The 26,686-nt window shown below is 44.2% G+C and overlaps 1 protein-coding gene across 1 annotated transcript in view; it reads right to left on the reverse strand.

Moving 5' to 3' along the window:
- Positions 1-13,524: 13,524 nt before the first annotated feature.
- Positions 13,525-26,686, reverse strand: part of LOC134348567 (juxtaposed with another zinc finger protein 1-like) — a 449,355-nt gene continuing 436,193 nt past the window's right edge. The window contains exon 6 of the transcript XR_010018451.1: positions 13,525-13,578. The gene's annotated coding sequence lies outside the window, so the exon portion shown is untranslated. The remainder of the gene's footprint in view (positions 13,579-26,686) is intronic.

Here is a 26,686-nt window from a genome sequence, read left to right on the forward strand (position 1 = left end):
CCGGGATCAACAAAGTATGATTACGACTATAACTATGGCTATTGCCCTTCCACACCCCAAAAAGGTAAAAGCTGATAGGTTAATGGGATGCTGTAAATTGTCCCTCATGTATAGGTGAGAGGGAGAATCTTGGGAGAGTTGATGAGAATGCAGAGAGATTAGTAAAAGAATGGAATTAATATAGAATTAGTGTAAATGTTGTGGTCTGTAAATGATTCTGTGTCTAGGTGCCTGGTTTCCTGCTGTATCTCTCTATGACTTCAGGTAAACTCTTCTAGATACTTGGGTTCATGGGTTGTCCTTTCATATGGAATTTACTCCTCTTCCATGGCCTTGTTTGATGGGGCATCACTCCCTTCTGCCCCATTTTGTGTCAGCCTGATATGCCCTTTATCCTTGCCGTGTCTCCAACTGCTAATGATAGCAGGTGTTTGGCACTGCCGTTGTATTAGTATGCCTATGCATAATTGTCAGCCTGCCATTGTCTTCTAACTTTTTGTACTTCTTGTTTCACTTTTCCACAAGAAGCATTTTCGTCTTCATTAGAAGGTGGTGTTTGCTGAAATAGCTGCTTGCATAGAAGCCACCTCATTATGCCGCACGTTTACCAGTCCTATCGGGTGGACTGTGCTAGCCCTAAGCGTAGATGTGATATTGTCCAGCTTAACCACAATGAAATCTTTATTATAGATCTTCTGATTCTTTGGGGTCACCAACGTTTAGAGAGCAGATCCCAGCAGACTTCAATGTTTTTTTGTATATTGACAGCGACTGACTCAGTTACATAATCGAGATTAATGGCTCGCTGTGAAGGGGCATTATACATTACACTTAAATCATGTGAAAGATACATCTAATAGACATACATCCTACAGGATGAACTTAATTTAACACCACTGCTGTCAACTGCATCTGATTATTCCTGTCCCTGCACAGCTTATCCCATCTACTTCATGTTCTCTTCATTGTACACTAATTGTAGAAATTACTTTCCAATCTATCTCATCCATGCATTCTCCACGTACAGCGGATGTTTTTTATTTCAGTCAGGCACATTGATATTATCAATATATTTCCAAATCCAGGATTCCTTAGGCCTATTTCCTTTGACCCTTGTTTCCTTGGACTTCACCATGTGTAACTTTGATGCTGACACCTAACATTTGCAGCCTAGGTCTGGAAGGCTGTGCGACGCTGTCTCTGTACTTTTCTAGAGTTCAGAGACTCGTGTTGAAACCACTTCCTTCTTTTGGATGCCCAGATTCCATAAGTAATCTAATTTCGTAAGTGTGAGACTTTCAAAGCTACAAAGTTATAATTATCCGCCAAGAAAGTATCAAAGTGTTCTTCTTGCACCATTCTACATGCTCTGTTTCATTTCCAAGCAGGTAGCATTGTGCTTGTAAGACATCTAATATATTCCTCAGGGTCTCATTTGCAAGCTTTATAGTTTTGTACAGTTGTCTCCCCTTGTGGAACAATGAGATAAAATAGCATAAACAACAGGAATTCTGCAGATGCTGGAAATTCAAGCAACACACATCAAAGTTGCTGGTGAACGCAACAGGCCAGGCAGCATCTATAGGAAGAGGTGCAGTCGACGTTTCAGGCCGAGACCCTTCGTCAGGACTAACTGAAGGAAGAGTGAGTAAGGGATTTGAAAGTTGGAGGGGGAGGGGGAGATCCAAAATGATAGGAGAAGACAGGAGGGGGAGGGATGGAGCCAAGAGCTGGACAGGTGATAGGCAAAAGGGGATACGAGAGGATCATGGGACAGGAGGTCCGGGAAGAAAGACAAGGGGGGGGACCCAGAGGATGGGCAAGAGGTATATTCAGAGGGACAGAGGGAGAAAAAGGAGAGTGAGAGAAAGAATGTGTGCATAAAAATAAGTAACAGATGGGGTACGAGGGGGAGGTGGGGCCTTAGCGGAATTTAGAGAAGTCGATGCTCATGCCATCAGGTTGGAGGCTACCCAGACGGAATATAAGGTGTTGTTCCTCCAACCTGAGTGTGGCTTCATCTTTACAGTAGAGGAGGCAGTGGATAGACATGTCAGAATGGGAATGGGATGTGGAATTAAAATGTGTGGCCACTGGGAGATCCTGCTTTCTCTGGTGGACAGAGCGTAGATGTTCAGCAAAGCGGTCTCCCAGTCAGCGTCGGGTCTCGCCAATATATAAAAGGCCACATTGGGAGCACCGGACGCAGTATATCACCCCAGTCGACTCACAGGTGAAGTGTTGCCTCACCTGGAAGGACTGTTTGGGGCCCTGAATGGTGGTAAGGGAGGAAGTGTAAGGGCATGTGTAGCACTTGTTCCGCTTACACGGATAAGTGCCAGGAGGGAGATCAGTGGGGAGAGATGGCGGGGATGAATGGACAAGGGAGTTGCGTAGGGAGTGATCCCTGCGGAATGCAGAGAGAGCGGGGGAGGGAAAGATGTGCTTAGTGGTGGGATCCCGTTGGAGGTGGCGGAAGTTACGGAGAATAATATGTTGGACCCGGAGGCTGGTGGGGTGGTAGGTGAGGACCAGGGGAACCCTATACCTAGTGGGGTGGTGGGAGGATGGAGTGAGAGCAGATGTACGTGAAATGGGGGAGATGCGTTTAAGAGCAGAGTTGATAGTGGAGGAAGGGAAGCCCCTTTCTTTAAAAAAGGAAGACATCTCCCTTGTCCTAGAATGAAAAGCCTCAACCTGAGAGCAGATGCGGCGGAGACGGAGGAATTGTGAGAAGGGGATGGCGTTTTTGCAAGAGACAGGGTGAGAAGAGGAATAGTCCAGATAGCTGTGAGAGTCAGTAGGCTTATAGTAGACATCAGTGGATAAGCTGTCTCCAGAGACAGAGACAGAAAGATCTAGAAAGGGGAGGGAGGTGTCAGAAATGGACCAGGTAAACTTGAGGGCAGGGTGAAAGTTAGAGGCAAAGTTAATAAAGTCAACGAGTTCTGCATGCGTGCAGGAAGCAGCGCCAATGCAGTCGTCGATGTAGCGAAGGAAAAGTGGGGGACAGATACCAGAATAGGCACAGAACATAGATTGTTCCACAAACCCAACAAAAAGGCAGGCATAGCTAGGACCCATACGGGCAATAATATAATAATAAAATAGCATCTTTACTTTTGTCTGCTCTAGTTTATGTGCCTACATACAAATCAATAGACAGTAAACACCTCTTTCCACTGTCTCAATTCTTTTGAAAGGTCACTTGCCTGGAAATCTGTTGGTTGTGGTGGCCGTGTATACTCCATTGTTCAATATTTCAGTTGCATCGCATCTAATTTGATTGGAAAAGATTACACACTGCACTTGGTACAGTGTCTGAATTCTGTCATTTCATTAACCAACGCATCTGATACCTCATCTCAGAATCTCACTCTTACACACTTAAAAACATGAGAAAATAGCTGGTCAGGACAATATTTCCAGCATGGGTTTATTCCACAGAAGCAGACAGATTTTTGCTCCTACTGAGCACAGAAACAAGCCAAGGAGCCATTGGTTGCATACTGTTTTTTTTTAATTGACACTGACTGGGTTTCCAACATGTAATATATGTACTTCAATCAGATCTCCTTTCTACCTTCTCTGTTGCAAGAAGAGTAACTGCAGATTCACTAATCATTATTGTATCTGAAATAAAAAGCTGCATACATTGGATTTGGAATTACTTGAAGATATTAATTCCAATGATACCACAAGTGTTAATGGTAGAGAATCCTATATTATGGATAATAAAAACAATGAAAGTTCCCATTCCAGACCCAGACAAAGATTAAAAGCTCATTCCCTATCAATGATAACAGATCATGGAAAGTGATGTTAGCCATTAATTGAATCTCAGATAATATCACCAAGCAAGTACTCACATCATATGAAATGGAAAAGCAAAACAAATACAGTTGATAGAAATCTGAAGTGAAGAGAAAATGCCAGAAATACTTAGCATGTCAGGTAGCATTTTGGAGAGAGGAACACAGATGCATATCAAGAATGTGTGCTTAGCCTGGTGCTCTACTCACTCTACACCCACGACTATGTGGCTAGACACAGCTCAAACAGCATCTATAAATTTGCCAATGACACCAGTGTTGTTGGCAGAATATCAGATGGGGACAAGGAGGTGTTCAGGACTGAGGTAGATCAGCTGGATGCACACTGTTGTAACAATAACTTTGTGCTCAACATCAGTAAGACCAAGGAATTGGTTGTGGACTTCAGGAAGGAGAAGTTGGGAGATCGCACAACAATCTTCATTGAGGAGGCAGTATTGGAAAAGGTAAGCAGCTTCAAGTTGCTGTGCATCAATATCCCTGGAGATATATCCTGATCCCACCTTGTTAACAAAATTATGAAGAATGACCGCCGGCAGTTATGTTTCATTAGTAGTTTAAGATTTGGCATGTCACCAAAAACAGACGTACTATAGAGAGCATTGTCATTGGTTGTATCACTTTCTGGTACGGAAGCACCAATCCACAAAACCAGAAAAATCTCCAGAGGGTTGTAAACTCAGCCAGCACCATTATGGGCGCTAGCCTCCCACTGCTGAGGGCATCTTCAATAGGTGATGCCTCAAGAAGGCATCTTCATCATTAAGGACCATCACCACCCAGTACTTGGAGTACTGTGTCCGGTTCTGGTGGCCTCACTATCGGAAGGATGTGGAAGCATTGGAAAGGGTACAGAGGAGATTTACCAGGATGCTGCCTGGTTTAGAGAGTATGCATTATGATCAGAGATTAAGGGAGCTAGGGCTTTACTTTTTGGAGAGAAGGAGGATGACGGGAGACATGATAGAGGTTTACAAGATAATAAGAGGAATAGATAGAGGGATAGCCAGCGCCTCTCCCCCAGGGTACCACTTAGTAGAAGAAGGTTTTTTACTCAGAGAGTGGTTGGTGTGTGGAATGCACTGCCTGAGTCAGTGGTGGAGGCAGATACACTAGTGAAGTTTAAGAGACTGCTGGACAGGTATATGGAGGAATTTAAGTTGGGGGCTTATATGGGAGGCAGGGTTTGATGGTCGGCACAATATTGTGGGCTGAAGGGCCTGTACTGTGCTGTACTATTCTATGTTCTATATTCTATGACATGTTCTCTTCTCATGGCTATCATCAAGGAGGAGGGACAGGAGCCTGAACACACACATTCAACATAAATGCTTCTTCACTATTTTGCTCATTTTGCACCAGTTCTTTTCTAAATATTTCTCATTGTAACTTACAGTAATTTTTTATGTATTGCTCAGTACTGCTGCCACAAAACAATAAATTTCATGACATATTTCAGTGATAATAAGCCTGATTCTGATGCTAATTTAGGTTGAGGGCCTTTCTTGAGAACAACAAAAAGTTAGAAATGAAGCATGTTGTAGTGCAAGCGCCTGCCTCTGTCTATCGGTGATGGTGAATAAATGGTTGTGGATGGGGTGTCTATCCATTAGTGATAGAGAATAAATGGTTGTGGATGGGATGTCTGTCCATCAGTGATAGAGAATAAATGGTTGTGGATGGGGTGTCTGTCCATCAGTGATAGAGAATAAATGGTTGTGGATGGGATGTCTGTCCATCAGTGATAGAGAATAAATGGTTGTGGATGGGATGTCTGTCCATCAGTGATAGAGAATAAATGGTTGTGGATGGGGTGTCTGTCCATCAGTGATAGAGAATAAATGGTTGTGGATGGGATGTCTGTCCATCAGTGATAGAGAATAAATGGTTGTGGATGGGATGTCTGTCCATCAGTGATAGAGAATAAATGGTTGTGGATGGGATGTCTGTCCATCAGTGATAGAGAATAAATGGTTGTGGATGGGATGTCTGTCCATCAGTGATAGAGAATAAATGGTTGTGGATGGGGTGTCTGTCTATCGGTGATAGAGAATAAATGGTTGTGGATGGGATGTCTGTCCATCAGTGATAGAGAATAAATGGTTGTGGATGGGGTGTCTGTCTATCGGTGATGGTGAATAAATGGTTGTGGATGGGGTGTCTGTCTATCGGTGATGGTGAATAAATGGTTGTGGATGGGGTGTCTGTCTATCGGTGATGGTGAATAAATGGTTGTGGATGGGGTGTCTGTCTATCGGTGATGGTGAATAAATGGTTGTGGATGGGGTGCCTGTCTATCGGTGATGGTGAATAAATGGTTGTGGATGGGGTGTCTGTCTATCGGTGATGGTGAATAAATGGTTGTGGATGGGGTGTCTGTCTATCGGTGATGGTGAATAAATGGTTGTGGATGGGGTGTCTGTCTATCGGTGATGGTGAATAAATGGTTGTGGATGGGGTGCCTGTCTATTGGTGATGGTGAATAAATGGTTGTGGATGGGGTGTCTGTCTATCGGTGATGGTGAATAAATGGTTGTGGATGGGGTGCTTGTCTATCGGTGATGGTGAATAAATGGTTGTGGATGGGGTGTCTGTCTATCGGTGATGGTGAATAAATGGTTGTGGATGGGGTGTCTGTCTATCGGTGATGGTGAATAAATGGTTGTGGATGGGGTGTCTGTCTATCGGTGATGGTGAATAAATGGTTGTGGATGGGGTGCCTGTCTATCGGTGGTGGTGAATAAATGGTTGTGGATGGGGTGTCTGTCTATCGGTGATGGTGAATAAATGGTTGTGGATGGGGTGTCTGTCTATCGGTGATGGTGAATAAATGGTTGTGGATGGGGTGCCTGTCTATCGGTGATGGTGAATAAATGGTTGTGGATGGGGTGTCTGTCTATCGGGCTGGTAGGTAAGCACCCCATCCTGTCAAGTGTCTTTAGCGGTGTTGTTGTTGCACTCACGCAGGCAATTGGAGAGTACTCCATCACACTCCTGACAGCACAAGAAATGCCCTCAACCTGACTTCAGCCGTGCAGATGTGGGACAGGTTTTGGTGAATGAGGAGGGTAATTACTCACTGATGAATCCCTAGCCTCTGACTTGCTCTTAGCGTTACATTGACTATTTCAGTTCAGATTCTGGTTAATGTTAACCCCCACCACGATGAATAGATGGTGGGGGATCAGTAATGGTAATGGCATTGAATATCGAGGGATGAAAGCTGTTTTTCCTCTTGTTGGGCAGTACAAACTCTTGCATAGACTGCAGAAATCTTTTCCTCCCTTCAGAGGTGAATAAAACTAGAGGACATACATTTAGGGTAAAGGGTAAGAGATTTAGAGTGGACCTTTTTCACTCAGAGGGTGGTAAGAACATGTAATGCACTGTTGGTGAGAGTAGTTGAAACAGATTTGGAGACTTCAGGTGTCAAGAAAAGCTCCTGAATCACCTAGGTATGGAAGGCCATGGGCACACATTGTCCAATCTAATCAGCCAATCATGTGGTGGAAACTGAATGGATAAAAGCACGCAGACATGATCGAGAGGTTCAGACCAAACATCAGAATGGGGAAGACGTGTGATCTAATTTAGCATGACTGTGGAATGACTATTGGTGCCAGATGGAGTGGTTTGAGTAAGTGCTAATCTCCTGGGATTTTCATACACAACCGTTTCTAGAGTGTTCTGTGAATATAGCAGACATTAATTCAAGCAAGCACCAGTCTTCAGTTACTATTGCAAATTGCAGGCTGTACATTGAAGTTAAACTGGCCCACAGACTTAGAGATATGGCTTACAAAATGGTGACCATGATACATTTGCATATACATCAGCCAACTGTTAAGACAATGGGGTTGTGTTAAGTGGCCTGCATCAATCCAGGCAACTATGGATTTTAGTAATTTGTACCATTGTAAGTAAGTTCAGTGTAGTGTCCCAGCCAAGGTATTCGAACGTTCAGCGGTATCTCTCACTGTAGATATGTAATTCAAAAGAAGCATTGTCCAAATATTGTCCAACCCAAATATTGAAGTAAACAATGTCATTGTACTTCTTGAATCTGTATTGAATCACCTATTGTTGCCTTTGATCTTATGGGTTAAAATGAGATGTACCTTTGGATTTGTGAGCTTCTACTGAGAGTGTCTCCAAAATGATGTCTGCTCATTGTGCTGAAAAAAGATTTTTATATCACCAGCTTTAGTACCTCTCTGGTGACTTGGATCACAACACTGAAAATGGTAAGAGAAACAAAAACAAAAATCAAGGAGCAGCAGTTCTGTGGGTGAAAATGCTTTCTCAATGAGGGAGGTCAGAGGAGAATGGCCAGATTGGTTCAAGCTGACAGGAAGGTGACAGTAATTCAAATAACTATGCGTTACAACAGCAGTGTGCAGAAGAGCAGCTTGGAACGCAGAACACGTCGAACCTTGAAGATGGTGGACTACCGCAGCAGGAGACCATGAACATACACTCAGTGGCCGCTTTATTAGTTACAGGAGGTACAATGTAAAAAGGTCACTGATTCCAACTGAAAAAATAAACAGGGAAGGAATGAGGCGAGAGGAGAGGACACAGTTTTTCAGTTCTCACTGACAAATTGTTCTTTAAAAAGCAAGGGAGACATAAACCAAATAATTAACTTAACTTCAGTTGTGGGAAAATTATTGGAATCCATTCCTGGGGATAATATAAATTTCAGTTAGAAAGGCGCAGATTAATTAGGCACAGTCAGCATGGATTCACAAAGGGAAGGTCAGGGTTGGGTTAATGATTGAATTCTTTGAGGAGATAACAAACAGCATCATTCTTGGCAGTGCATTTGATATTGTCTTCATAGAATTAATGAAGATTTTTAAAAAGATCCCATATGTTAGGCTGGTCAAAGTATAAAAGCCCATGGGATCCAAAAGGAGGTGGCAAATTGGATCCTACATTGTCTCAGTGGCAGGAAGGACAGGGTAACAGTGGATGGGTGTTTTTGTGACGGGGAGGCTGTTACCAATAATTTTCCACAGGGCTTAATGTTCATACTCTTGTTCTTTGGAAAATATTCTGATCTAAATACAAGGGATAGAAAGATCTTCAGGTGATACAAAAACTGGCCACAGTGAAAATGAAGATAAAAGTTTTGGACAGCAGTAAAACATAGATGGTCGAGTCAAAGGCATGGCAATTAGAGGACTAATCCCAAGTATAGGTATTATGTCATCCTGGTCTATTACAATAATCTCCACTTCACTGTACACATTAAACACCTTTAAAGAGTACCTCCTTCAGTAAAGAATAGCCTTCAGTGTGGCTTTGTTGTTAATCACAGCAGTTTTTAAAATTCATTTTTGAGATTTGGCCGTCATTGACAAAACCAATATGATTTCCAATTCATAATTGTCCCTGAGAATATGTTGGTGAGCCGCTGTCTTGAATTGCTGCCAGTTGTTCTGCTATTGCATAGTTGCATGGATGAACTACAACAATTGTTCATCCCAGTTTGGCAAAAGAATAAATCAAGGAAGGTAGTGCACCCGTGGCTGACAAGAGAAATTAGGGATAGTATCAATTCCAAAGAAGTAGCATACAAATTAGCCAGAGAAAGTGGCTCACCTGAGGACTGGGAGAAATTCAGAGTTCAGCAGAGGAGGACAAAGGGCTTAATTAGGAAGGGGAAAAAAGATTATGAGAGAAAACTGGCAGAGAACATAAAAACGGACTGTAAAAGCTTTTATAGATATGTAAAAAGGAAAAGACTGGTAAAGACAAATGTAGGTCCTCTGCAGACAGAAACAGGTGAATTGATTATGGGGAGCAAGGACATGGCAGACCAATTGAATAATTACTTTGGTTCTGTCTTCACTAAGGAGGACATAAATAATCTTCCAGAAATAGTAAGGGACAGAGGGTCCAGTGAGATGGAGGAACTGAGTGAAATACATGTTAGTAGGGAAGTGGTGTTAGGTAAATTGAAGGGATTGAAGGCAGATAAATCCCCAGGGCCAGATGGTCTGCATCCTAGAGTGCTTAAGGAAGTAGCCCAAGAAATAGTGGATGCATTAGTGATAATTTTTCAAAACTCGTTAGATTCTGGACTAGTTCCTGAGGATTGAAGGGTGGCTAATGTAACCCCGATTTTTAAAAAAGGAGGGAGAGAGAAACCGGGGAATTATAGACCGGTTAGCCTAACGTCGGTGGTGGGGAAACTGCTGGAGTCAGTTATCAAGGATGTGATAACAGCACATTTGGAAAGCGGAGAAATGATCGGACAAAGTCAGCATGGATTTGTGAAAGGAAAATCATGTCTGACGAATCTCATAGAATTTTTTGAGGATGTAACTAGTAGAGTGGATAGGGGAGAACCAGTGGATGTGGTATATTTGGATTTTCAAAAGGCTTTTGACAAGGTCCCACACAGGAGATTAGTGTGCAAACTTAAAGCACACGGTATTGGGGGTAAGGTATTGGTGTGAGTGGAGAATTGGTTAGCAGACAGGAAGCAAAGAGTGGGAATAAACGGGACCTTTTCAGAATGGCAGGCGGTGACTAGTGGGGTGCTGCAAGGCTCAGTGCTGGGACCCCAGTTGTTTACAATATATATTAATGACTTGGATGAGGGAATTAAATGCAGCATCTCCAAGTTTGCGGATGACACGAAGCTGGGCGGCAGTGTTAGCAGTGAGGAGGATGCTAAGAGGATGCAGGGTGACTTGGATAGGTTGGGTGAGTGGGCAAATTCATGGCAGATGCAATTTAATGTGGATAAATGTGAAGTTATCCACTTTGGTGGCAAAAATAGGAAAACAGATTATTATCTGAATGGTGGCCGATTAGGAAAAGGGGAGGTGCAACGAGACCTGGGTGTCATTATACACCAGTCATTGAAAGAGGGCATGCAGGTACAGCAGGCGGTGAAAAAGGCGAATGGTATGCTGGCATTTATAGCGAGAGGATTCGAGTACAGGAGCAGGGAGGTACTACTGCAGTTGTACAAGGCCTTGGTGAGACCACACCTGGAGTATTGTGTGCAGTTTTGGTCCCCTAATCTGAGGAAAGACATCTTTGCCATAGAGGGAGTACAAAGAAGGTTCACCAGATTGATTCCTGGGATGGCAGGACTTTCATATGAAGAAAGACTGGATGAACTGGGCTTGTACTCGTTGGAATTTAGAAGATTGAGGGGGGATCTGATTGAAATGTATAAAATCCTAAAGGGATTGGACAGGCTAGATGCAGGAAGATTGTTCCCGATGTTGGGGAAGTCCAGAACAAGGGGTCACAGTTTGAGGATAGAGGGGAAGCCTTTTAGGACCGAGATTAGGAAAAACTTCTTCACACAGAGAGTGGTGAATCTGTGGAATTCTCTGCCACAGCAAACTGTTGAGGCCGGTTCATTGGCTATGTTTAAGAGGGAGTTAGATATGGCCCTTGTGGCTACAGGGGTCAGGAGGTATGGAGGGAAGGCTGGAGTGGGGTTCTGAGTTGGATGATCAGCCATGATCATAATAAATGGCGGTACAGGCTCGAAGGGCCGAATGGCCTACTCCTGCACCTATTTTCTATGTTTCTATGTTTCTATGTAAACATATTCCCATGAATCAGGAATTTTAGGGGTTAGACCAACATATCAGTAATATGCTGTATGAGATCGAGGAGAACTCGGAGGTGCTGGTGTTCCCATGGACTTCTGCCTTTGTCTCTCTTAGATGCTGGTGTAGGAGGAGCTGCCGGAATGACCAGGGTGAGTAACTGAAGACCATTTTGTAGACTATACGTTAGTGGTGAAGAGCATGAATTCTTATTTTGGTTCCACTTCTCTGCTGTGAAAATGATAGCTCACTTTGACAGAACATTATGGGTTGATGTCCAGGGTCAAGTTGAAATGTGCCTGGTCGCCCTTGCACCAATATTGTTCAGAAATATCTGGTGAACGTTCTGTCAGCAGGTGATATCCTGAATCCGACTTCATCTTTATATATGTAGTCTTCCACTGCTTTTAGAAATAAGTTTCTGGCCTACGCTGGGCCCAGTTTTTCCAATACACGGGCCACTTCTTCCTTAGCCACTCATGCTGCTGTCCACAATGCTTGTAATGTTTTCCCTATCCTGTGATTTGTCATGCCCATTGCTATGTGTATTTCCTGCTATTAGACAAAAGCATTTCTCTTGCCTGATTTCAGAGAGCTCCTTGGCTTTACATGTCCATAAACACTTTGCTTGAGTCTCGTGTCATGGTCATAATGTCCTCTCTGGTTGGATTTGCAGCTTCTGAAAATTGTCTGACCTCTGATGACTGCGTCTTTCATATCTGGAAAATTACAATCATCTTAGCTCTGGTTACATGAAAAGAACTAGCAACGGTTCACTGCTTTGTTTTTAGAGGAGTTGCGATTTGCTTCTAATGTATCCAGTACATTCTCCAGAGTCTCATTTGAGGGCTTTATGGCATGGTACTGTTCTCTCCACTTGTGACCAATGAGATACTGTACCAATTTTACTTTCGTCTGCTCCAGTCTAACTGCCCTCATCAATTCAATATACAAAGCCAACTTTCCCTTCCACTGTCACCTTTGTTTAGAACAGTTACTCGCCTGGAAATCTGGTGGCTCAGGTGGTTTTACTTGCTTCATTGTGTACCATGTCAGCTGAATCTCACAGTTTATGTTCTTTTGTTCCACATTCATTTACGATTTCAAGTGGGCAGGATTACATCCCCCATTCAGTTTTGTGGTTGAGGTATGGTGTGTAGATTAAAATCAATTGTCCTGTCACTGTGTCCTGGTATCTTTCCATAAGACCATATGACACAGGAGCAGAATTAGGCCATTTGGCCCTTCGAGTCTGCTCAGCCATTTCATCATGGTTGGTTCATTTCCCTCTCGATCCCATTCTCCTGCTTTCTCCCCATAATCTCTCAAGCCCTGTCTAATCAAAATCCTATCAACCTCTGCCTTAAATGCACCCAGCGACTTGGCCTCCACACCCTCCTGAGGTCACGACTTGCACAGATTCACTCCCTCTGGCGAAAGAAATTTTTCTTAATCACAGCTTTGTGGACCGAAGGGTCTGTATTGTGCTGTAGGATTTTTTTCTCTGTTCTAAATGGACGTCCCTCTATTTTGGAACATATTGGAAAATAATTGAATTAAATAAAGAACTTTGCTAGCTGTAAGTTGCAATCCTTCCAATAGCTGTTAACACTGAGATAGACAGACGATGGAAATTTCCATCACAAACATTGCTGCAATATCATGGAGGGTAGTTGTTCACCTGATAAAATCTTTAATGCCGTACAGCTTTAAAACAGTAATGCTTGTAAACAATCAATATAACGCACGGCACGTAAGTTACATTAATATCTTCTTTAGCTTTCCATTCTTCCTGATCATTACCCCAAACCCACTTCTGATTAATTCAATCGGGAAGAAGGTGCAGGAGCCTGAAGGTGCCCACCCAATGTTTTAGGAACAACTTCTTCCTCGCCACAATCAGATTTCTCAATGGTCCATGAACTTGTGAACACTGCCTCACTATTCTGTTTTTCTTTTTGCACTATGTATTTTAACTTACAGTCATTTTTATGTATGGCACCATAGTTCTGCTGCAAAACAACAAATAAGTAGGCGATAATAAATCTCAGTCTGCTTCAGATTCCCCTGCTGGTGGCCGATCTTCATGCCAATGTCCTCAGCACCGTCCCGTTGGTCATCTGCTTCACTTTCTGCTCAAATTCTCCTCCTAATGTGTGCAACTGTGGAGGATGAAGGAGAAGAGAAGTGTCTTTGAGGTGTACATTTGCAGCAGGTATGTCCAGCTACAGGTCCTTCCACAATGTATGGACATTTAGAGCGGCACTGGGGCTCACTGAGGAGCATACAAGGGCCAGAGACTGTCAACAATTGGAGTTTCAGGAAGGTGGGCACACTAAAGATTTAGCCAGATAGATGGGCGAGTGCCAGAAGGAGCAGGCAGATACTGGCAGATTCTGTAAAGGCTGCTCCCTAACTAATACTGTGAACTGTATCGGATACCTTTAAGGAGTGGAAAACAACAGATGGATGAGAGCACCACAACTGGTTGTGCTGTACAGTAAGGTAGGACAAAGTGTAAGTGAGTAGTAGTTATAGGGGTTTTGTTACCTCCCACTGTTACGGGCAGAAGTTCCCACTTGCTTCAAAAAGGCAACTATTATACCAATGCCGAAGAAGAATAATGTGAGCTGCCTTGATGATTATCGGCCAGTAGTGCTCATATCTACACTGATGAAACACTTTGAGAGGTTGGTCATGACTAGTCTGAACTGCTGCCTCAGGAAGGACCTGGACCCATTGCAATTTGCCTTTCGCCGCAATAGGTCAATGGCAGATGCAATCTCAATGGCTCTTTGCACGACCTTAAAGACCACCTTGGCAATACAAACACCTGTGCAGGATGCTGTTCATTGACTATAGCTCAGTATTTAACACCATCATTCCCACTACCCTGATTGAGAAGTTACAGAACCTGGGCCTCTGTACCTCCCTCTGCAATTGGATCCTCGACTTCCAAACCGGAAGAACACAATCTGTGTGGATTGGTGAACACTGGCGCACCTCAGGGGTGTGTGCTTAGCCCACTGCTCTATTCTCTCTATACCTATGACTGTGTGGCTAGGCATAGCTCAAATGCAATCTATAAATTTGCTGATGATACAGCCATTGTTAGTAGAATCTCAGGTGGTGATGAGAGGGTGTACAGGAGTGAGATATGCCAACTAGTGGAGTGGTGTTGCAGCAACAGCCTGGCACTCACGTCAGTAAGACGTAAGAGCTGACTGTGGACTTCAGGAAGGGTAAGACGAAGGAACACATACCAATCCTCATAGAGGGATCAGAAGTGGAGAGAGTGAGCAGCTTCAAGTTCCTGGGTGTCAAGGTCTCTGAGGATCTAACCTGGTCCCAACACATCGATGTAGTTATAAAGAAGGCAAGACAGTGGCTATACTTTATTAGGAGTTTGAAGAGATTTGGTATGTCAACAAATACACTCAAAAACTTCTATAAATGTACTGTGGAGAGCATTCTGACAGGCTGCATCACTGTCTGGTATGGAGGGGCTACTGCACAGGACCGAAAGAAGCTGCAGAAGGTTGTAAATCTAGTCAGCTCCATCTTGGGCACTGGCCTACAAAGTACCCAGGACATCTTTAGGGCGCGGTGTCTCAGAAAGGCAGCGTCTATTATTAAGGACCTCCAGCACCCAGGGCGTGCCCCTTTCTCACTGTTACCATCAGGTAGGAGATACAGAAGCCTGAAGGCACACACTCAGCGGTTCAGGAACAGCTTCTTCCCCTCTGCCATCTGATTCCTAAATGGACATTGAACCGTTGGACACTACCTTACTTTTTTAATATGTATTATTTCTGTTTTTGCATGATTTTTAATCGATTAATTATATGTATACTGTAATTGATTTACTTATTATTATTACTTTTATTTTTTTCCTTTTTCTATATTAAGTATTGCAGTGAACTGCTGCTGCTGCTAAGTTAACAAATTTCATGACACATGCCGCTGATAATAAACCTGATTCTGATAGTCAGGGGCACAGGAAGGTGTTCTGTAGCCATGAGTGAGACTTCATCAGTGTGTGCTGTCTCACCGGCGCCATGGTCAAAGACATCTCTGAGTGGGCACAGGGCACACTGAAAAGGAAGGGTATGTAGGCAGAAGCTGTGGTCCTCCCTCCTGCACTAACTCTTCGGCCACACACAACATTGCTGGAGGAACTCAGCAGGTCAGACAGCATCTATGGAGAGGAATAAACAGTCAATGTTTCGGATTGAGCGACAACAGGAACAAAGGCAGGAGGAGAGATGAGGTCCTGCTAAGTAAATATAGGGAATTAGTCAGAAGGTTGAAGAAAGTTGTACTCCCAGGATTACTCCCTGTGCCACATGTGAGGCTTGGAATAGGAGGATTAGCCAAGCAAATACATGTATGTCTGAAGACATATAACACATACTGTAAAGTAAGAGGAATAAACAGTTGACTTTTGGGCTGAGACCCTTCATCAGGACTGGAACAGAAGGGAGTGGAAGAAAACAGAATAAGTAATTTCCTTATTACCGTCAGGTAAGGGCCTCAATCTGAAACATCGACTGTTTACTCCTCTCCATAGATGCTACTGTACCTGATTGCCAAGTTCCTCCAGCTTTTTTGTGAGTGGCTGGAGAGTTGGTGCAGGTGGGAGGGCTTCACCTACTTGGGCCATTGGAATCTCTTCTGTGGTAGAGGTGACCTGCACAAGAGGAACAGGTTGCATCAGAACTGGAGGGGGACCAATATCCTTGCAGGGTGGTTTGTCAGTGTACCTTGGAGCATTTGAATTTGTCTAGCAGGAGAGGGTGGAAACCAAAGTAGTACTGTGACAGATGGGAAAGGTGAATTAAACCTACGTGGTTAAAGCAATTGAGTCCAATAGCCAAACCAAGTAAAGGCAAAACATGGTGTGTGGTAGACCTGATAGTCCAAATTGCATTTACTTTAATGCAAAAAGCCGCAGTTAAGGCAACTGAACTCTGAGCAAGGATATGTACATGGGATTGAGTGTATAGCTATTTCAGAAACATGGTTGAAGCAAGAGCAGGACTCAAAGTTGCAGATTACTGATGCTTCTGCTATGACAGAGGTGGGAGTAGGGGAGGAACATTATTGGTTAGAATCAGAAATAGCTTTACTATCACAGGCAGAGGTTGAGAAATTTGGTGTTTTGTGGCAGTAGTGCAGTTCATGAAATAAAAAATGACCTTGCGTTACAAAAATAAGTAAGCAGTAAAATAGATGAATAATGAGGTGGGGTACGTGGAGTCATGGATCATTTAGAAATCTGACGGTTGAGGGGAAGTAGCTGGTCCTAAAATGGTTCGCCTGAGTCATCAGGTTCCAGAAGGGAGCCCGTCCCAAATGGAGAGGGTCAGTAATGATGGACCCCACCTTCTTGAGGCATCACCTCTTGCATATGTTGGAATTGGTATTGGGATCGGTTTATTACTGTCACATGTGGGGAAAAAAAAACTTGTCTTGCACGGTTTTTATCGAGATCAGGTCATTGTGTTGTGCGCAGAGGTAGAACAAGGATAAACAACGACAATTCAGTATAGAGGCACGATGAAAGTGCAGTGCAGATTAACAATAAGGTGCACGATCATAGCAAGGTAGATATGAGGTCAACAAGAGAAGTCCATTTTGCAGGTACCCACCACGTGAACCTTTATCCAAAATCTACCACACCCACGCAGGACTCTCTCTTGAATTCACTCGCTCCTCAGTATACTGCGCCATGAGAGGAAGAAAGCCCTGGTTCTCCATACGTGATATCTTGAGCCGTCTACAATATCCAAGCTATCCCTTCAGGAACACACTCCTGAGGCAAGCAAAGACAGCCATGGCCACAGTAGATAAAACTGCAGATGCTAGATATCTGAAGTGAGAGCAGACAATATTGGAAATGCAATGCTCAGAACATGGGGCTGCGCCTGTGAAAGGAGGAACAAGGTTAACGTTTCAGGTCAAAGAGCCTTTGTCAGAACCGTTTTCATCGACCTGAAACACTAACTCATTTTCTTTCCACTGATGCTGCCTGAAGTTGCTGCAGGTCACCTGTGACTCGGAGACCATATTCCTGATATCGAGAAAGTGTCCAGGTTTTTGCTGCATCTTTGCAGTCATTGACGTCCTGTACTGATCAGAAGCCAGCATTCAGGTAAATCCTGAGTCCTTCCCTCTGTTTTCTGCTTCCTTAGGAAAACAAATGAATTATTTCCAATTCTGAACAGTGGATCAGTCGCCCCACTGGATTATTGTGTGCAGAGAATTCTGAATGATGTTACCTGTTACAGCTTATAAAAGGCCAGAGGCATAAAAATCTAGATGCACATTGATCAGAGTTTATGCAATGATGCTAATCCCAAATTCATGCAAGAGTACTGTAGCAATGTGTATAATTCAGGTAGCAATATACTGTATATATATATGTCAATGAGTACATATGGTTGACAATCATTTTTCTCCAAAGCCAAGGCATATCATAGTGCTTATCGTTTGTCATAAGTTTGATTATTTTGGCAGACACCATTTTAGTTGATCCCTGCAAGAACTCTCAGAAGGTTTGAAGAATATGAATAAAATTTCTCAAGATCGCAACTGAGCCTCAGCTTTTGTTCTGATGAAAATTGATCCCAAGTCAGGTAGAACTGAAGCAAGACAATCTGTTCAAAAAAATTTTTTTTAACTGGGGCGCGGGTGGGAGGGGAGGTGAAAGAAAGTAAATGCAGGGCAACACATATAAAATGCTGGAGGAAAGGGTTGACATTTCAGGCTGAGATCCTTCATCAGGATTGGAAAGGAAGGAGACAGAAGTCAGAATAAAAAGTTGGTGGGAGGGGAAGAAGTACAAGCTGGCAGGTGATAGGTGAAAGTCTAGTAATTGTCTGTTTGAACTGAATTGTTTTATTGAAGAATTCCTTTAACCCACAACCAATGCAAAGGTTTGAGTTTGATTCTCAGTCACAAAAACCTAATGTAACTGTAGCTGAGCATGCAACGGAATTGAGAATGCTATCATAAGTCTGCAATTGTGGCCAATGATCTCTCATGCCAAGGGATATGTTCTTCATGCAGAAGCAGTGATGACAGGATTCAGAAGCAGTGCTTGTTACAGTGGAACCTGATCTTTAAGAATGCCCTGAAAATTGTCCAAGTCCTGGCATCAGCAAATAAAAAACCTGCAGAGCTTGCAAGTGTAACTGGCTGTTTCATGTAACAGCATGCAAGACGGACAAGCAGCGGATCGCCAAGGCAAACTGGACATCATTTCAAAAAGGAGAATTGCTCTTGAAAAGATTTCCAGTTTGCTTTGGTATTCTGCTGCTTGTCCGGCTTGCACGTGGAGGGAAAAATATGATATCGGAAGGCTGGTTTGGGGAAGGAAAGTGCCACATACTATATGTGGTTTAAAAGTCCACAACTCCAGATCCTGTAGGAATAAACACAAAGTGAGACTGAGCAAACAAAGTGGAATAAAGTAATTAAAGGAAAGTGCTCAAAACTTCTGAAGCTTCCACCATTTTCAGAGCTGAAGGATACAAGTTAAAACTGTGAGGCAGAGGAAGTGTTCAGTTTAGTGAAAGAAAGCGCAACAGAAGTAGAACCACTGATTATTGAGATACAGAGACATGACTTTTGAGCTTCGCACTGAGTGCAGTGCTACACCAGTGAGCCAGGCTGAAAATGCAGCTGGATAACCAGAAAAGCCTATACGTTAACTTAAAAAGGCACGGCGAAATTGGAAAACCCGTACTGGTGAATGCACTGAAGTAGCTGGAATTGCTAACGTGAAAGTCAGTTACTAAAGACCAATTAAAACATTACCACTTGCAGCTGTTGCAGATTCTGGATCAAACCTGTTGGGAAGAGACTGCCTGAAATAAATTCCCCTGGACTGGAAGAATATTTGTCATGTTAGCATGGGAGAACTGGAACATCATGGGAGGTGCTAGGGAGATATGAAGACATTTTCAAAGCAGATCTTTGTCTGCACCTGTTCTCTTACAGAAATTCTTGCACAGGCTTGTTGCAAGGGAATCCTAGGAGTACTTGGATAATATCCCGAATATCCAGAAACCGCAAAAATTGAACACCTGCAATTTCTGGAAATGACGTTGACTAGGCAGACCTACATTTAAAGAGGAGGAAGATAACTATCTTGCTAAATAAAAATATAGCACCTGGAACACAGTGCAGACAAGTAAAAAACACACACTCATTTCAAGAGAAGGTAAAAATTATTATTAGTACATTTGCCCCAACTAATGTAGCATTGAAGAAGACATATCAAGAATGCTTGAATTATTAAAATAAACAGTTGGCAAATCTAGCAATACGCTTAGTTCCTTTGCAACAATTATTGCAGAATGATGTGATGGTGGAGATTGCAGAAAGATATCGTAGTGCAGTTTGCAGAAGGATGTGGTAGTGGGGATTGCAGAAGGATGTGGTGGAGGAGATTGCAGAAGGATGTGGTGGAGGAAATTGGAGAAGGATGTGGTTGAGGAGATTGGAGAAGGACATGGTGGATGAGATTGCTGATAAATGTGGTTGAGTAGATTACAGAGGGTGAGAAACATTGCAGAAGGATGTTGTTGAGGACATTGTAGGAAGATGTAATGGAGGAGTTTGCAGAAGGATGTGTTGGTGGAGATTGGAGAAGGATGTGGTGGATGAGATTGCTGAAGGATGTGGATGAGGAGATTGCTAAAGGATGTGGTCAAGGAGATTGCAGAAGGATGTGGTTGAGGACATTGCAGAGGGATGTTCTGGAGTATATGCAGAAGGATGTGGAGGACAAGATTGCAGAAGGATGTGGTCGAGATTGCAGAGGTACGTGGTGGATGAGATTGTTGAAGGGTGTGGTGGTGGAGATTGTTGAAGGATGGGGTGGAGGAGGTTGCTGAAGTATGTAGTGAGGAGATTGGAGAAGGACGTGGTAGTGGAGGTTGGAGAAAGATGTGGTGGAGGAGAATGCAGAGGTATCTGGTGGATGAGATTGCTGAAGGATGTAGAGGATGAGATTGATAAAGGATGTGGAGGATGAGATTGCTGAAGGATGTGGTGGATGACATTGCTGAAGGATGTGGAGGATGAGATTGCTGAAGGACGTGGTGAATGAGATTGTGAAGGATGTGGAGAATGAGATTGCTGAAGGATGTGGAGGATGAGATTGCTGAAGGATGTAGAGGATGAGATTGATAAAGGATGTGGAGGATGAGATTGCTGAAGGATGTAGAGGATGAGATTGCTGAAGGATGTGGAGGATGAGATTGCTGAAGGATGTGGTGGATGACATTGCTGAAGGATGTGGAGGATGAGATTGCTGAAGGATGTAGAGGATGAGATTGCTGAAGGATGTAGAGGATGAGATTGCTGAAGGATGTGGAGGATGAGATTGCTGAAGGATGTGGTGGATGACATTGCTGAAGGATGTGGAGGATGAGATTGCTGAAGGATGTGGAGGATGAGATTGCTGAAGGATGTGGAGGATGAGATTGCTGAAGGATGTGGAGGATGAGATTGCTGAAGGATGTGGTGGAAGGGATTACAAAGGGATGTGGTGGAGTTTGCAGAAGAATGTGGCTGAGGAGATTGCTGAAGGAAGTGGTCGAGGAGGTTGCTGAAGGATGTGGTCGAGGACATTGCAGAGGGATGTTTTGGAGTATATGCCGAAGGATGTGGTGGAGGAGATTGCAGAAGGATGTGGTGGTGGAGATTGCTGAAGGATGCGGTGGTGGAGATTGGAGAAGGATGTGGTGGTGGAGATTGGAGAAGGATGCGGTGGTGGAGATTGGAGAAGGATGTGGTGGTGGAGATTGCTGAAGGATGTGGTGGTGATTGGAGAAGGATGTGGTGGTGGAGATTGCTGAAGGATGTGGAGGATGAGATTGCTGAAGGATGTGGAGGATGAGATTGCTGAAGGATGTGGAGGATGAGATTGCTGAAGGATGTGGAGGATGAGATTGCTGAAGGATGTGGAGGATGAGATTGCTGAAGGATGTGGAGGATGACATTGCTGAAGGATGTGGAGGATGACATTGCTGAAGGATGTGGAGGATGAGATTGCTGAAGGATGTGGAGGATGAGATTGCTGAAGGATGTGGAGGATGAGATTGCTGAAGGACGTGGTGGATGAGATTGCTGAAGGACGTGGAGGATGAGATTGCTGAAGGACGTGGAGGATGAGATTGCTGAAGGATGTGGTGGATGAGATTGTGAAGGATGTGGAGAATGAGATTGCTGAAGGATGTGGAGGATGAGATTGCTGAAGGATGTAGAGGATGAGATTGATAAAGGATGTGGTGGATGAGATTGCTGAAGGATGTGGAGGATGAGATTGCTGAAGGATGTGGAGGATGAGATTGCTGAAGGATGTGGAGGATGAGATTGCTGAAGGATGTGGAGGATGAGATTGCTGAAGGATGTGGAGGATGAGATTGCTGAAGGATGTGGTGGAAGGGATTACAAAGGGATGTGGTGGAGTTTGCAGAAGAATGTGGCTGAGGAGATTGCTGAAGGAAGTGGTCGAGGAGGTTGCTGAAGGATGTGGTCAAGGACATTGCAGAGGGATGTTTTGGAGTATATGCCGAAGGATGTGGTGGAGGAGATTGCCGAAGGATGTGGTGGATGAAATTGCAGAAGGATGTGGTGGTGGAGATTGGAGAAGGATGTGGTGGATGAGATTGCTGAACGACGTGGTGGTGGAGATTGGAGAAGGATGTGGTGATGGAGATTGCTGAAGGATGTGGTGGTGATTGGAGAAGGATGTGGTGGTGGAGATTGCTGAAGGATGTGGTGGTGGAGATTGGAGAAGGATGTGGTGGTGGAGATTGCTGAAGGATGTGGTGGTGGAGATTGGAGAAGGATGTGGTGGTGGAGATTGCTGAAGGATGTGGTGGTGGAGATTGGAGAAGGATGTGGTGGATGAGATTGCTGAACGACGTGGTGGTGTAGACTGCAGAAGGATATGGTTGAGTCTGCTGAAGGATGGGGTCAAGGATATTGCAGAGGGATGTTTTGGAGTATGTGCAGAAGGATGTGGTGGAGAAGATTACAAAGAGATGTGGTGGAGTTTGCAGAAGGATGTGGTAAAGAAGAGTGCTGTAGGAAGTGGTCGAGGATATTGCTGAAGGATGTGGTTGAGGACATTGTAGAAAGATGTAATGGATGAGATGGCAGAGGGATGTGGTGGTGGAGATTGCTGAAGGATGTGGTGGATGAGATTGCTGAAGGATGTGGAGGATGAGATTGCTGAAGGATGTGGTGGAGGAGTTTGCTGAAGGATGCGGTGGAGGAGATGGCTGAAGGATGTGGAGGATGAGATTGATAAAGGATGTGGAGGATGAGATTGCTGAAGGATGTGGAGGATGAGATTGCTGAAGGACGTGGTGGATGACATTGCTGAAGGATGTGGTGGATGGGATTGCTGAAGGATATGGAGGATGAGATTCCTGAAGGATGTGGTGGATGAGATTGCTGAAGGATGTGGTGGATGAGATTGCTGAAGGATGTGGAGGATGAGATTCCTGAAGGATGTGGAGGATGAGATTGCTGAAGGATGTGGAGGATGACATTGCTGAAGGATGTGGAGGATGAGATTGCTGAAGGATGTGGAGGATGAGATTGCTGAAGGATGTGGAGGATGAGATTGCTGAAGGATGTGGAGGATGAGATTGCTGAAGGATGTGGAGGATGAGATTGCTGAAGGATGTGGAGGATGAGATTGCTGAAGGATGTGGTGGATGAGATTGCTGAAGGATGTGGTGGATGACATTGCTGAAGGATGTGGTTGAGTGGATTGCAGAGGGTGAGAAACATTGCAGAAGGATGTCGTTGAGGCGATTGTAGAAAGATGTAATGGAGGAGATTGCAAAGAGATTTGGTGGAGGAGATTGCAGAGGGACATGGTGAGAAACATTGCAGAAGTACATCGTGGAGGACATTGTTGAAGGATGTAGAGGATAAGATTGCTGAAGGATGTGGTGGATGAGATTGCTGAAGGATGTGGATGAGGAGATTGCAGAGGGACATGGTGAGAAACATTGCAGAAGAATGATGTTGAGGATATTGTAGAAGGATGTAGCGGAAGAGATTGCAGAAGGATGTGTTGGTGGAGAATGGAGAAGGATGTGGTGGATGAGATTGCTGACGGATGTGGTGGTGGAGATTACAAATGGATGTGGTGGAGTTTCCGGAGGATGTGGTGGAGGAGATTGCTGAAAGATGTGGTGGAGGAGATTGCTGAACGTTGTGGTCGAGCAGATTGCTAAAGGATGTGGTCAAGGAGATTGCAGAAGGACGTGGTTGAGGACATTGCTGAAGGATGTTGTCGAGGACATTGCAGAGGGATGTTCTGGAGTATATGCAGAAGGATGTGGTGGAGGAGATTACAAAGGGATGTGGTCAAGACTGCAGAGGTACGTGGTGGATGAGATTGCTGATGGATGTGGTCGAAGAGATTGCAGAAGGATGTTTTGGAGTATATGCAGAAGGATGTGGTGGAGTTTGCATAAGGATGTGGTCATGAAGATTGCAGAGGTACCTGGTGGATGAGATCACTGAAGGATGTTGTGCTGGAGATTGTAGATGGATGTGTGGAGTTTGCAGAAGGATGTGGTCAAAGAGATTGGAGAAGGATGTGGTGGATGAGATTGCTGAAGGATGTGGAGGATCAGATTGCTGAAGGATGTGGTGGAAGGGATTACAAAGGGATGTGGTGGAGTTTGCAGAAGGATGTGACTGAGGAGATTGCTGAATGATCTGGTCGAGGACATTGCAGAGGGATGTTTTGGAGTATATGCTGAAGGATGTGATGGATGAGGTTGCAGAAGGTTTTGGTGGAGATTGCTGAATGATGTGGTGGTGGAGACTGCAGTAGGATATGGTTGAGTCTGCTGATGGATGTGGTCGAGGAGATTGCAGAAGGATGTTCTGGAGTATATGCAGAAGGATGTGGTGGAGAAGATTACAAAGTGATATGGTGGAGTTTGCAGAAGGATGTGGTCAAGAAGAGTGCTGTAGGAAGTGGTCGAGGAGATTGCTGATGTGGTGGAGGAGATTGCTGAAAGATGTGGTGAATTGGATTGCTGAAGGATGTGGAGGATGAGATTGCTGAAGGATGTGGAGGATGAGATTGCTGAAGGATGTGTGCAAAGAGAATGCTGAAGGATGTGGATAAGGAGATTGCAGAGGGACATGGTGAGAGAGATTGCAGAAGGATGTTGTTGTGGCTATTGTAGAAGGATGTAGTGGAAGAGACTGCAGAAGGATGTGTTGGTGGAGATTGGAGAAGGATGTGTTGGTTGAGATTGCTGATGGATGTAGTAGTGGAGATTACAAATCGGTGTGGTGGAGTTTCCAGAGGATGTAGTGGAGGAGATTGCTGAAAGATGTGGTGGAGGAGATCGCTGAAGGTTGTGGTCAAGGAGATTGCTAAAGGATGTGGTCAAGGAGATTACAGAAGGATGTGGTTGAGGACATTGCTGAAGGATGTTGTCGAGGACATTGCAGAAGGATGTTCTGAAGTATATGCAGAAGGATGTCGTGGAGGAGATTACAAAGGATGAGGTCGAGACTGCAGAGGAACGTGGTGGATGAGATTGTTGAAGAATGTGGTGGTGGAGATTGCTGAAGGATGTGGTGGAGGAGATTGCAGAGGGATGTTTTGGAGTATTTTCAGAAGGACGTGGTGGAGTTTGCAGAAGGACGTGGTCAAAGAGATTGGAGAAGGATGTGGTGGATGAGATTGCTGAAGGTTGTGGATGAGGAGATTGCAGAGGGACATGGTGAGAGACATTGCAGAAGGATGTTGTTGAGGACATTGTAGAAAGATGTAGTGGAGGAGTTTGCAGAAGGATGTGTTGGTGGAGATTGGAGAAGGATGTGGTGGATGAGATTGCTGAAGGATGTGGATGAGGAGATTGCTAAAGGATGTGGTCAAGGAGATTGCAGAAGGATGTGGTTGAGGACATTGCAGAGGGATGTTCTGGAGTATATGCAGAAGGATGTGGAGGACGAGATTGCAGAAGGATGTGGTCGAGATTGCAGAGGTATGTGGTGGATGAGATTGTTGAAGGGTGTGGTGGTGGAGATTGTTGAAGGATGGGGTGGATGAGATTGCTGATGGATGTGGTCGAGGAGATTGCAGAAGGATGTTTTGGAGTATATGCAGAAGGATGTGGTGGAGAAGATTACAAAGGGATATGGTGGAGTTTGCATAAGGATGTGGTCATGAAGATTGCAGAGGTACCTGGTGGATGAGATCACTGAAGGATGTTGTGCTGGAGATTGCAGAAGGACGTGGTGGTGAAAATTGCAGGAAGATGTGGTGGATGCGATTGCAGAAGGATGTGGTGGAGGAGATTGCTGAAGGATGTGGTCGAGCAGATTGCTGAAGGATGTGGAGGATGAGATTGCAGAAGGATGTTGTTGAGGACATTGTAGAAAGATGTAGTGGAGGAGATTGCAGAAGGATGTGGTCGAGATTGCAGAGGTACGTGGTGGATGAGATTGCTGAAGGATGTGGTCGAGATTGCAGAGGTACGTGGTGGATGAGATTGCACAGGATGTGGTGGTGGACATTGCTGAAAGATATAGTGGAGGATATTGCTGAAGGACGTGGTGGTGGAGATTGCAGAAGGATATCATCGAGGATGATTGTTGTGCAGGGCTGATGTACTGCTTCAGTTAACTGATGTGCTGATCCACTACCTAACTGACTGATATTTCGTGACATTCTGGTGGTGTAGATTGTTTCATTGAATGGATGAAGTTTCTAGAAAGCTGAAGGGGTTGTGCCAAGAATATTGATAGCAGCAGAGGAAAACCATTCTCAGCTGGAAGGAGAACCCTCTGTCATTATATCTGGAGAGCAGAATTTCCACAATTACATTTATGACCATTATTTCACTATTTCTACAGATCACAAACTCCTCAACTCCTTGTTTCATGAAGTGAAGCCAGTGCTTCAAGTGCTTTCCCCACAAGTTAAAGATGGGTCCTGACTGTGTGTGAATGTACAATTGTTATTGCAGTTAAAACAGTGTAATTCCCTGTGAACACTGGCCTCGGTCATCTTCCAGTACCAGAGGCTGGTGAAGAGGAAGGAATACTGCACCAAGTGCTACCAATGGATGAAAGAACGCTCTGCCTGTGAGTACTGTATTACTCAACCATTGGAAAGGAAAATATAGAACACGGAGAAGTATAGCTCAGCATGCAACTTGTACTGACCTATTCTTTGATCAATCTAAACCTTCCCTCTATACAGCC

The sequence above is a fragment of the Mobula hypostoma genome, chromosome 6, assembly GCF_963921235.1.
Source record: "Mobula hypostoma chromosome 6, sMobHyp1.1, whole genome shotgun sequence".
NCBI classification, from domain to species: domain Eukaryota; kingdom Metazoa; phylum Chordata; class Chondrichthyes; order Myliobatiformes; family Myliobatidae; genus Mobula; species Mobula hypostoma.